Source organism: Macaca fascicularis, chromosome 18 (assembly GCF_037993035.2).
Source record: "Macaca fascicularis isolate 582-1 chromosome 18, T2T-MFA8v1.1".
NCBI classification, from domain to species: Eukaryota; Metazoa; Chordata; class Mammalia; order Primates; family Cercopithecidae; genus Macaca; species Macaca fascicularis.
The window spans coordinates 40,604,307-40,618,489 of record NC_088392.1 but is presented as its reverse complement, the minus strand read 5'-3'; the positions used below and the strand labels follow the sequence as shown (position 1 = coordinate 40,618,489).

At 36.7% G+C, this 14,183-nt stretch overlaps 1 protein-coding gene across 20 annotated transcripts in view; it reads right to left on the bottom strand.

Moving 5' to 3' along the window:
• Nucleotides 1-14,183, bottom strand: part of DYM (dymeclin) — a 401,742-nt gene that overhangs the window by 102,189 nt on the left and 285,370 nt on the right. The gene's annotated exons all lie outside the window — the stretch shown is intronic.

Here is a 14,183-nt window from a genome sequence, read left to right as displayed (position 1 = left end):
TCTATTTAAACGATAATTAATTATGGCTAATTAATTATAGTGTTGTGTTTATTTTCAGATGTAGAATTGAAACTCAAAAAGATTAAATAAATTCCTCATTGTCACATGGCTATTAAGAGACAGAACTAGGATTCAAATCCAGGTATTTCTAATCTAGAGTCTTTGCTCTTGGGTGGGGAAACCGAAGCTTGGACATATGAAGTGATTTACCAATGACTTAAGAATGAGAATTTGAAGGGTTTGCTTTCATTATGAAAAACAGGATGCATGTTATTACATTACTCATGTATTGAGAATACAGATTTTCTACAATCAATTCTTTTTTGTCTCTTTCCAGACAGAAAATTTCCAGAGTCTGTTTTAAAAGCATTTCTGTTAGATGCAGACTTTGTCTCTGTTGGACTTGAATCTCCAGTAGAGAAAGGGAAAGGCAGAGTACTTTATCTATTTGCATCTGGTAAATAACAAGTCCTTTTTGGTATAAAATTTTTGAGTTACTTACAAAAGAATAGGTTAACCCTGGGCATCGCTATACCAGTTATTTTTCATCTGCCACAATCACCAACACAGTAGCAACGTATCATCCCCGTAACCGGAAAGATGATAAGGTGCTATTGATAAAACCTCAGTTAAATGAAGTTATAAATGTTTAAAACTGAGAAAAATAGATACCACTTAATCATATATTCTAAAGCCCATAATTAAATCAGAAATAGATTGTTCTCATGTTCAGATCAATTTTGTTCAGGAAGACTATATGGAAAAGACCTTTTCTTACTTTCCATTCCTGAACAATGATAATCATGTTTGAATACAATCATGATATGATCATATCTATCATTTACTGAAAACCTACTATGATCATGGTATTATGCCAAGAACATTACACATATAATTACAAATATTCAATCCAATTCTGGAAAGTAGATATTAGTATTCTCACTTTATACATGAGCGCACAGGAACTTCTCTGAGGTAACTATTTACTAACCAACACAGCATAGCTAGTAAATCCTAAAATGGGGAGTGAAGTCTGTCTGACTTGCAGCATAAGTTTATTCCTTTATGTCATAGAGTAATGAAAAGAGAATTTTAAATAGCTTTCCTCAGTAATAAGCTTTGGTTTTAGGTGATAAGAGAATAAAGGGCCTGTCTTCCTATCTTTCAGGTGGTAGAAGCTGTAGCGGTAGTAATTAAGGTCACTAATATTTACGCAGTACTTGTTATATGCCAAATATTTTGCTAAGTACTTTTGATGCAGTATTTAATTTAATTCTCATAAAATTTGGCAAGCCAGATACTGTTATTATTTAACTGTTGAGAAAACTAAATATCAGAGAGGTTAATGTCAAGGTCACATAAAGGTTAAATCTAGTTATTTCTGATTCCCAATACTCATATTATTTAACTTAAAAAAATTGTGGCAAAATAAACATAAAATTTACCATTGTAACCACTGTTGAGTATACAGTTCAGTGGTGCCATGCATATTCACACTGCTGTATAACTTCTGTAACTTTCTTTATTGGGAAATTTCAAATACATACAAAAACAGACAGGATAGTATAATGAACCTCCATGTACCTATCACCCAGCCCATTAACTCATGGCTAATCTTGTTTCCTTATACTCATTCATTTCCTCTTCTCCAGTGTTATTCTGAAGCAAAGTCCAAACAAATCTTCCAACCATAAATATATTGGTTAAGTATCTCTAAAATATAAAGATTCTTTTAAATCAATTTTCACACATAAAAAAATCAATGTAATTTTCACACATAAAAAATAAACAGTAATCCCTGAAAATGACCAAATATCCAGACAGTGCTCAACTTTCTAATTATGTTTTTAAAAAGGGTTTCTTAAAGGCAGAATGAGAATTAAAATAAAATCTCTATGGTGTAATTTGTCCTCATTAATGTGTTTTTCTCTCTCCTTTCTTTCTTTTTTTTTTTTTTTTTTTTTGAGACGGAGTCTTGCTCTGTCGCCCAGGCTGGAGCGCAGTGGCCAGATCTCAGCTCACTGCAAGCTCCGCCTCCCGGGTTTACGCCATTCTCCTGCCTCAGCCTCCCGAGTAGCTGGGACTACAGGTGCCCGCCATCTCGCCCTGCTAGTTTTTTGTATTTTTTAGTAGAGACGGGGTTTCACCGTGTTAGCCAGGATGGTCTTGATCTTGTCACCTCATGATCCGCCCCTCTCGGCCTCCCAAAGTGCTGGGATTACAGGCTTGAGCCACCGCGCCCGGCCTCTCTCTCCTTTCTTACTGCAATTTGTTAGTTGAACAGATCAGGTTATTTGTTTTATATAGATTCTTTTTTGGTGGTGTTTAATTTTTCTCTGTTCTGGGTATTTCCAGAAAATTGGCACCTAAATCTAGAGGCTTGGTCAGATTAGTTCCGTGGGGTTTTTTTTTTTTTTTTTTAGAGCAAGACTACTTCATAGATGGTGATGTGTTCCACATCAGGAGAAACAGAATGTTATGGTTCCCTCTTTAGATAAGTTCGCAGCCACTAATGCTCAATGCTTGAATCTACTAATTAGGGTTGCAAAATAGTGATACTCTAATTCTATCTTTTTTTTTTTCAGTTATTAATATTTCTCTAAAGAGGAACTTCTCCATATCTACTATTTTGACATCTAGTGTTACCATCTTATTTGAAAGGCAGGACAAATCCCTAGTTCCTTTTAGTGGAAATCTGGTTGTTACAGATGCTCAAAGCTGTTATTGGGTTGGTCACTGTTTCCATGACTTCAAAGGACAGAAGTAGAATAACTAGACAGAACTATAAATATTAAAACAACAAAAGCATAAGTCCATGGAGATACTTCCTATTCAAATTCAAGATCAAAGGGTTTTTACTTAATCTCTTCTATTTTAAATCTGCATATAATGTTTCCATGTCAAAATCTAGGTTCCTGGGCCAGGCACACCAGGGGCTCATTCCTGTAATCTCAGCATTTTGAGAGGCTAAAGCAGTAGGACTGCTTGAGGGCACGAGTTTCAGACCAGCCTGCGCAACACAGTGGGACCCTGCTGCATTTACAAAAAATAAAAAACTTAGCTGAGCGTGGTGATGCGTGCCTATAGTCCCAGCTACTCGAGAGGCTGAGGCGGGAGTACTGCTTGAGCTCAGGGGTTCAAGGCTGCAGTGAACTATGATCACACACTGCACTCCAGCCTGGGCAACAGAGCAAGATCCTGTCTCAAAAAAATTCATATATAATTTTTATATATAATATACAAATATAGGTTCCCAATGGGAAAACTAAATTAGAATATTTCACAATTACTCATTTGTTTTATTAAACTCATATTACACACGTCTTGAAGTAACAATATAAAGGTTTCTATACAAATGTCATTACCAAAAACTGTTTTTTCAATTGTGTCTTTAAGGTATAGCCTACTAGGAATAGTCACTTAGATGTTTGGTTATGCCACCAAATGGATATATATTTAGGTTCACTGATGTCAATTTATTTAAATTTTAGAGACTGCTCCTTTAAATTTTTGTTTCATAATCATGTAAAATATTTATGGAGTTCTTAAGTTACATCAAAGAACAAAAAATATTCAAAGAAGTCTAGTTTCATCCTCTTTCACTTTTACCCAATTTCCTCACTATCTTTATAGGTAACTGTTTAACAATTTTTTTTTCTATAGTTTGTCCTTCCCCTATTTGTTTTCAAAATATAAATAGACACAAATGGGTATCATCAACCTGTCCCGAGGATGCCTATGTGGTAGCATATGGAGCTTCATATGGAGATGTTTTCATTCATTTTTATAGCTGCATGGTATAATACTTTCTTGTGTGAATGTACCAGAACTTATTCAATGAATTCTTACTGATGGAGCTGTAGGTAGAAGATTTATCTGCTTGTTTTTAATGTCCTCATATATATTTCTATGTATTCAAGTATTTTATGTAAGTAGTCTTTCAATATGTGGTCCATTTTACTTCTTTTCTTTTTATATTTTAGTTTTTACCTTTTATTTTTGGTATTTAGGAAGGTTTATATCTTTGTTCTAATAGTTGCCTTTACATGAATAACTATAACTCCCTAGTCCCCTTACTTTAATTGTCATTTTCTATTGATTCCCTACTATATGTAATATTGAAATTAGCTAATTGCCTCCTTTCCTTCCTCCTCCTTCTCTCCCAGCATCTGATTTGAAGTAATATCCTAAATCCCTTTCTATATATCCAGGGTATCCTCAAGGAAATGATGAAATCAGAGAATGCAGAAGCTAAAAACAACCACAAAAAAACCACATTAGAAAACAGAAAATGTACTTTAAGACACATTTTTAAAATTGATTTAAAATTTTTTAAATTAATTAATTTTTTGTAGACACAGGGTCTCCCTATATTGCTCAGGCTGGTCTCAAACTCCTAGGCTCAATATATTCTCCTGCCTCAGCCTCCCAAATTGCTAGATCACAGGTGTGAGCCCCTGCACCCAGCCTTTAAGATACATATTAAATGCAAGAAAATCAAGGGTCAACATGGCAAAATAAGTTGCCCAAGCTCATAGTAAATTACAGTTAGCTTAAAAACAGAACTCAGGTCTTGTAATTCTCAGTCTGTCACTCTATCCAAAACTTTTCTGGATCATTCCTCAATTAGCATTGTTTAAGATGATTATAAACAAGATTCAGATAAACTCCTTTCCAGCCCCAATACCTTGTTAGGGGTCTGTGAGGCTCGTGCTTCAAGGCCTTTGCACTCCCTGCTCTATTTTATTAGAGTAGCACCAGGGACTGTTTCATGGAAGACTATTTTTCCATAGATGCAGGGTGGTGGAGGTGGTGCTTTTGGGATGATGCAAGCAAATTACATTTATTGTGCACTTTATTTCTATTATTATTACATTGTAATATATAATGAAATAATTACACAACTTACCATGATGTAGAATCAGTGGGAGACCTGAGCTTGTTTTCCTGCAACTAGACAGCCCTATCTGATGGGAGACAGTGACAGATCATCGGGTATTAGATTCTCATGAGGAGTGTGTAACCTAGATCATTCACATGTGCAGTTCACAATAGGGTTCGCACTTCTATGAGAATCTAATGCTGCTGCTGATCTGACAGGAGGCGGAGCTCAGGAGGTAATGGAGTGATGGGGAGCAGCTGCCAATACAGATGAAGCTTTGCTCACTTTTCTGCCGCTCACCTCCTGCTGTGTGGCTCAGTTCCTAACAGGCCATGGACCAATACTGGTCCATGAGAACATACTTCCCCTAGATATCTACAAAACTCATTCCTTCTCCTGCTTTAGGTCCTTGTTCAACTATCACCTTCTAAATGAGATATATGCTCCACTGATCACCCATATGCACTGCTACCTCCCCATTCCCAACACTCCCAGTCTCTTCATCCTGTTTTATTTTCCCATGGAACTTGTTACCTTCTAACATTTTACTGATTTTTTTCATTCATTCACATATGTATGAAATTATTATATCTCTCCTCACATTAGAATGAAGGCTTCATGAGACCACAGATTTTTTTTATTGTCACTCGGCAGAGGACAGTGCCTGGAACACAGAAACTGCTCATTAAATATTTGTTGGATGAAAGAGTAAGAAATTTCAAGCACGATTACAAAGTTTTTTTTTTTTTTTTTTTGAGATGGAGTCTTGCTCTGTCACCAGGCTAGAATGCAGTGGCATGATCTCGGCTCACTGCAACCTCCGCCTCCCGGGTTCAAGCGATTCTCCTGCGCCTCAGCCTCCCGAGTAGCTGGGACTACAGGCACGTGCCACCACACCCAGCTAATTTTTGTATTTTTTTAGTAGAGACAGGGTTTCATCATGTTGGTCAGGATGGTCTCGATCTCTTGACTTCATGATCCGTCCGCCTCGGTCTCCCCAAGTGCTGGGATTACAGGTGTGAGTCACCACACCCAGCCTCACAAAGTGTTTTTATACTTGCATTAGTCTTTCATAATTGCTATTTAAAACTGGTAACCTGGAGAATGTTTATAACTTATAGCTCATTCATAAAGGGTATGGGAAATTTAGGACTTGTAATTGGTTAATGAGTTACTTCACATAGAGGTTTAAAGCACTACTACTAATGGAACAAAAGTTAGTCTAACTGGAATTCATTAACTAGTATGAAACTTAAGAGAGATTACATCTGATTATTAAAGGCTCAGTACTGTTTAGGCTTTGTTATGGACTGAATGTGTTCCCACTCAAATTCATATGCTGAAGGCCTAACCCCCAGTGTAATGATATTTGGAGAGGGGGTGTTTGGGAGGAGATTAGGTGATAAGGGCAGAGCTTAGTCTGATGACATTAGTACCCTTATAGTAAAAGACACCAGAGAGCTTGCTCTTGGTCTCTCTGCTAACACAGATGCTAACAAAAGGCCATGTGAGCACACACTGAGAAGGTGGCTGTCTGGAAGCCAAGAAGAGGGGCCTTACCAGAACCCAACTGTGCTGACACTCCATCTTGGGCTTTCTGCCTCAAGGACTGTGAGGAAACAGATTTTGGTTGTTCAAACTACCCACTCTATATTTTGTTACGGCATCTTGAGCTGACTAACACAGGCTTAAAACATGACCCTACAGAGGATGGATCATTCATTCAGCAACCAGACTGATTAGCTAGCACTGCCTATTATAGGACAAAGGATATGTTTCTGAGCAACAATCTTCCTCATGATGTCAAGCATGATGCAAATTTAAGATCATAGAAGAGATTAGGGGAGAGATTACAGGTGATTAAAATGTGTGAAAATAATTAAACAGGACTGCCCTATTGATTTTTAAACAAACATGCCAAGTAATTCCATTTCTATAATTCCAAGTACATTTAAGGACTGTTTAGCTCTGAAATGTCAACTGTCCAAAAATAACTACTTTGTTGTATTAACAAATAAATCAAGAAAATCAATACATTCCAATCAAATCAACTGGCCTTCCTACTTCCCAAAGTATACCACTTCCCATTGCCAAGATCTCCAAACTTCTATCTCAGAAACTCAAAGAATTTATAGATCAATATCGTGAAAATGGCCATACTGCCCAAGGTTATTTATAGATTCAATGCCATCCCCATCAAGCTACCAATGAGTTTCTTCACAGAATTGGAAAAAACTGCTTTAAAGTTCATATGGAACCAAAAAAGAGCCCGCATCTCCAAGACAATCCTAAGTCAAAAGAACAAAGCTGGAGGCATCACGCTACCTGACTTCAAACTATACCACAAGGCTACAGTAACCAAAACAGCATGGTACTGGTACCAAAACAGAGATATAGACCAATGGAACAGAACAGAGTCCTCAGAAATAATACCACACATCTACAGCCGTCTGATCTTTGACAAACCTGAGAGAAACAAGAAATGGGGAAAGGATTCCCTATTTAATAAACGGTGCTGGGAAAATTGGCTAGCCATAAGTAGAAAGCTGAAACTGGATCCTTTCCTTACTCCTTATATGAAAATTAATTCAAGATGGATTAGAGACTTAAATGTTAGACCTAATACCATAAAAACCCTAGAGGAAAACCTAGGTAGTACCATTCAGGACATAGGCATGGGCAAAGACTTCATGTCTAAAACACCAAAAGCAACGGCAGCAAAAGCCAAAATTGACAAATGGGATCTCATTAAACTAAAGAGCTTCTGCCCAGCAAAAGAAACTACCATCAGAGTGAACAGGCAACCTACAGAATGGGAGAAAATTTTTGCGATCTACTCATCTGACAAAGGGCTAATATCCAGAACCTACAAAGAACTCAAACAAATTTACAAGAAAAAAACAAACAGCCCCATCAAAAAGTGGGCAAAGGATATGAACAGACATTTCTCAAAAGAAGACATTCATACAGCCAACAGACACATGAAAAAATGCTCATCATCACTGGCCATCAGAGAAATGCAAATCAAAACCACAATGAGATACCATCTCACACCAGTTAGAATGGCGATCATTAAAAAGTCAGGAAACAACAGGTGCTGGAGAGGATGTGGAGAAATAGGAACACTTTTACACTGTTGGTGGGATTGTAAACTAGTTCAACCATTATGGAAAACAGTATGGCGATTCCTCAAGGATCTAGAACTAGATGTACCATATGACCCAGCCATCCCATTACTGGGTATATACCCAAAGGATTATAAATCATGCTGCTATAAAGACACATGCATACGTATGTTTATTGCGGCACTATTCACAATAGCAAAGACTTGGAATCAACCCAAATGTCCATCAGTGACAGACTGGATTAAGAAAATGTGGCACATATACACCATGGAATACTAGGCAGCCATAAAAAAGGATGAGTTTGTGTCCTTTGTAGGGACATGGATGCAGCTGGAAACCATCATTCTTAGCAAACTGTCACAAGAACAGAAAACCAAACACCGCATGTTCTCACTCATAGGTGGGAACTGAACAATGAGATCCCTTGGACTCGGGAAGGGGAACATCACACACCGGGGCCTATCATGGGGAGGGGGGAGGGGGGAGGGATTGCATTGGGAATTATACCTGATGTAAATGATGAGTTGATGGGTGCTGACGAGTTGATGGGTGCAGCAGAGCAACATGGCACAAGTATACATGTGTAACAAACCTGCACGTTATGCACATGTACCCTAGAACTTAAAGTATAATAATAATAATAAATAAATTTAAAAAAAAAAAGAAACAATGTAGGACTTAACTTTATCTAGTGTTCAGTGAATTTTCTAATAATACCTTAAGTCTAGATAAAGTCTGATGCTTTTCTTGTTCATTCTCTGCATTTATAAGGTGATTCTCAAATACTCCTGTTAAGGATTCTTCTCATGAATTTGTCAGAAATCCGTGAAATTTCCAGAAAAACAAGCAGAGCTGAATTCTCGAATACAATTTGTTTTCAGAAATTAAATCAACCAAGGAAAGGGTTGAATTTCCACTCATACAATGAATAAAATTACTGGTTTTGGGGGTCTTATTTAGAGAAACTCAAATAAAGTGCCATTTACAAAACATTTGTAGCTTTGACTATAATCAACTGTAATAATAAGATACCAGCTTAAAAAATTCTTTTCATTTAAGCCTCTTTTGTAATACTGCTTTTTAATAACCCTCATAATAGCCGAATTAAAGGACCCCAACAGAAATCATTCATCCCACATAAAACAAACATTGCCTTTTCTTCTTAGCTTTGTTTTATAAGCTACATTATTTCCAGATGACGCTTGAGGGGACTATGGTTTCAAGAATTAGATGCTTAAATAGACAGCTGCTTTCTATTTGCCATGTAAATCAAGGATAAATCAAAGAAAATTCCAAATAGGAGACTTCTTTTCTTCTTATTAGGAACTATGAACAGGCAGAAAGGGAGAAACAGAATGAAAAACAATCAAGATGTGAGCGAACAGAATTAAAGATTTCTCAAATAATTAAAAGGAAATTTAAAAATATTTCAGGAAAAGGTGTTTTTATATTAGCTCTATGCAACAGGAAGTAAAAACTTTTTCACTAGAATGGAAAGAGGGGGAAAGAAACTGTGATCACTGGTTTTCAGAAATCTATCACACATTACTACTGAATATGCATGGGTTGTTTTTTCTGTATTCTTTAAACTTCCCTTAGAAAGTCAATTAATCATTGCCAGATTTCAATGCAAACACATCCTATTTCTTTTTATAAGCCAGAGAGAGGAAGGAACATAAAAGTTATTTAAGTATTTTTAATGATAATTTTTTAAAAAAGTCCTTAAAAAGAATATTCTGCCATATTCCATAAGAAGGGACAGAACAATCTTCCTCTTCAGGAGTAAGAAAAGGCATAGTGTTTCCTTCAATCCTTCAGTTTAAAAATGAAGGAATGTTTTGTTTTTGTTTTAAAAAAAGAGGGGAACCCTCCAACTTAATACTGTCCTTAGAATCACTCTCAGAACATTTTTGGAACTCTCAGGTCCTTGCCAAATTAGAACACAAGCATGAAAATTGGTCTTATTATGTCAAGGTCAGGTCTGGTTTTTAATGAGGAAAAAGTGGTAGGGTTGGGGGATGAGGAGTTTGCTTACTCGCTAGAGACTTTGCTTAAATTTAAAATCAATTGTATTGGTACAGCCATTATGAAAAGCAGCAGGAGGTTCCTCAAATAATTAAAAATAGAACGACCATATGATCCAGCAATTCCACTTCTGGGTATATACCCAAAGGAAATGAGGTATCTGTATTTGCACTCCCATATTCATTTCACTATTATTAACTACAGCTAAGATATGAAGACAACCTGAGTGCTCGCTGACAGATACATGGTGAAAGAAAATGTGGTGCATATTCACAATGGAATATCGTTTAGCCATAAATAAGGAGATCCTATCATTTGCAACAACATAGATAAACCTGGAGAACATTATGCTAAGTAAATGAGACGGAGACAAAAAGGGAAATACTATATGATCTCACTTAGATGTGAAATCTAAAAAAGTCAAAATCATAGAATCAGAGCAGAACAGTGGTTGCCAGGGGGTGGGGGAAAGGAGATATTGGTCACAAGGTACAAACTTTCAGTTATATAAGATGAGTAAGTTCTGTGGACCCAGTGTATAGCATGGTGACTGAAGTTAATAATACTGTATTGTACATGTGATATTTACTAAGAGAGTAGATCATAAGTGTTCTCATCACACAAAATGGTAACTATGTGAGGTGATGGATGTGTTAATTGACTTAATTGTGGTAATTATTTCACAATGTATACATATAGCAAATCATGTCATACACTCCAAAATATATAATTTTTTTATTTATTATGACTCATAAACCTGGGAAAAAATTGATTGCACTAAAGAAGAAACTTACTGGGACCTAATCAATATGGGGCTTGAAATCTATTTAAGTTCAAAGCAGTTGTGCTAGGGATGTTCACCAATCTTATTCACAGGGTTTGGCTCTAACTGTTTTACACAGTTTCTTTAACATGAAAGTAAATATAAAGATCTTGACCCAAATTTCATGATCCTCCTGGAGAACTGGTTGATTCCAGGGCTGAGGCAGAGAAAATACACGATGAACTGGAGCATGTTGAGGGTCTCAAAAGAGGATAAGAGTAAACTGACAAGGCAGAGGACTCAACATGAAAGAGCTCCCAATGGCCAAAGCTGGAACAACATGAGCAACAGAATAATAACAGTATTGGTTATAACACACAGAATAAAACAAGGATCCATGTGTCCAAACTGATAGAAATAAGTAATTGAATAAGTAAATACACTAGGGAGAAGTTACAACTCTTCCTTGTAGAATTCTATTAATAATGGCAGAAAGAATGAGAAAAATAGAAAATCACTAATAAATCAGTGATATATGCTGCAGGCAAGATCCATCAATGGATTCCAAAATTTGTAGGAAAATTTGTAAGCAGAAACAGGATATTGGCATAGTCTTAAAGTATCTCCCCAAAATATATAGTCATTACAAACAGAAAAATAACAAATTTACAGTAAAAAACCTTGGCATACCTCACCTTAGCAAAATGGTCATGGTAAACCTCACCAGTAATACATATCAATATCATGTATTTCCTGGTATGATGCACTGAGAAGGGCTCACCTCTTCCCAATCCTTGTCAATAATGTATAACCTCAATCTAATCATGAGAAAACACCAGCCAAATCCAAACTGGGGGATATTCCACAAAATAACTGACTAGTAGTCTTTAGAAGTGTTGAGGTCACGAAAGACAAGAAAGACTTAGGAGATGTGACAAGGAAATTTAATACGGGATCCTGGGTTGGGTCCCAGAAAAGGATAGGCATTAATGTTAAAACTGTAAAATCTGAATGAGATTGTTATTAAAGTTAACAGTAATGTACCAATGTTAATTCCTTAATTTTGATAAATGTTACATGATCATGTAAGATATTAGCAAAAGGGAGAACTGGGTGAAGTATATATGAAAATTCTTTTTTTTTTTTTTTTTGAGACAGAGTTTTGCTTTTGTCACCCAGACTGGAGTGCAATGGCGCAATATCAGCTAACTGCAACCTCTGCCTCCTGGGTTCAAGCAATTCTTCTGCCTCAGCCTCCCAAGTAGCTGGAATTATAGTCGTGCACCACCACACTCGGCTAATTTTTGTATTTTTAGTAGAGAAGAGGTTTCACCACGTTGGTCAGGCTGATCTCAAACTCCTGACCTCAGGTGATCCGCCCACCTCGGCCTCCCAAAGTGCTGGGATTACAGGCGTGAGCCACCGCGCCCAACCGGAAATTCTTTAAAACATCTCTGTAAGTCTAAAATTATCTTAATGGAGGAATGGAGGGACAGAAAGCAAGTTGCAGGTACACTTGACAGAAATTCAAGATCTACACCTACAAAGAAGAATATAAAGTAAAAAGTATGTTATTCTTTGTTATTCTTTTTTTTTGAGATCCTTCAGTCTGACTCCCCAGAAGTAACCATCATTTGTTTCTTGTGCATTATTGAAAAATGTAATGCATATTTACAAGCATACACGTACATATAACCTATATGCTATAAAGTATTTTTCTTACTGGTTTACATATCATGGATATCTTTTCATATAAACCAATATAGACTGACTTCATTTAAAAAATAGCTGTAGAATACTGCACTGGATGAATTTACACTTAATAAGTCCCTATTGATGAATATTTTGCTTATTTCCATTTCTGGTTCTTAAACAAGGCTGAAGAATATGCACACCTGTGTGGAACTGCATATCTAGCTGACTTTCACATTTCTAAAGTCAAATCACTCAAACATATTTTGCCTCCTTAAAATATTATTTCAAAGTATAAAATTTATTTTCCTACATTCACCTTTGTGCCATAATGCTAGCCTTGCTGATCTTTATCTGCTAGTACGCACACCCAACAAATAGCTCTCTTTTCCCCCAGTGCTCAAAGCACTACTTTTTTTTCAAAGGCTTCATCAGGATACAATTCATATACCATCTACTTCACCAATCTAAAGTATGATTGAATGGTTTTTGGTATATTCACAGAGTTGTGCAAACATCACCACAGCCTACTTTTAAAACATTTCATCACCTCCCAAAATAAACTCTGTGCCCATTAGTAGTCACACCCCATTCTGCTTCACACTCCAGCCCTAAGGCATCTACTATCTACCTCTATAAGATTTGACTATTCTGGACATCCCACATACATGGGATCAAACAATAAGTGGCCTTGTTACTGGCTTCTTTCACTTAACATAATGTTTTCAAGGTTCATCCATGATGAAGAATGTATTAGCATTTAATTCCTTTTTATTGTATGATGCACTGAGAAGGGTTAGTAGTATCTCACGTGGTATCTCACGTGTTATGGATACACCACATTTTTTTATTCATTTGTCTGCTGATGGACATGTCAGTTGTTTCCATTTTTGGCTATTGCAAATAATGGTTCTATGAACATTCACACTTTCAGGTGGACATATGTTTTCAATTCATTTGTATGTAAACCCAGAAATGAAATTTCTCCATCATATGACAACTCTGTGTTTAATTACTGATGAATTAAAATGGCTGCACCATTTAACATTCCCATGATCAGTACATGAGGGTTCTAATTTCTCTACATCTTCACCAACACTTGTTATTATCTGCGTTTTTATTCTGGCTATCAAAATAGATGTGTGAAGTGGTATCTCATGGTTTTGATCTGCATTTCCTTAATAGCCAATGATGTTCAGTATCTTTTGATGTGCTAATTGACCACTTTTTATACCTTCTTTGGAAAAACGTCTATTAAGACTTTTCCCATTTAAAAAATGCAGTAAAAATTTTATTGCTAACTTGCATCACAGTCCAACAGGGTGCTCAGTTGGCCTTCCATGAGAGGATCCAGGGATCCAGGAAATGTTTTCCTGTGGGACCTTGGAATCTCCCACTGGATCTCCTGCAACCAGCTAGCAAATGACGAGAAAAGAGAAGTGTGGAAGACACACACAAACCACCCCCACCAAAAAAAAAAAAAAAAAATTGCCCAGTGTGGTGGCTTATGCTGTAATCCCAGTACTTTGAGGGTTTAAGGTGGGTGGATCACCGGAGGTCAGGAGTACGAGACCAGCCTGGCCAACATGATGAGACCCCCCATCTCTACTAAAAATACAAGTAGTGGGGCGTGGTGATGCATGCCTATAGTCCCAGCTACTCAGGAGGCTGAGGCAGGAGAATTGCTTGAACCCGG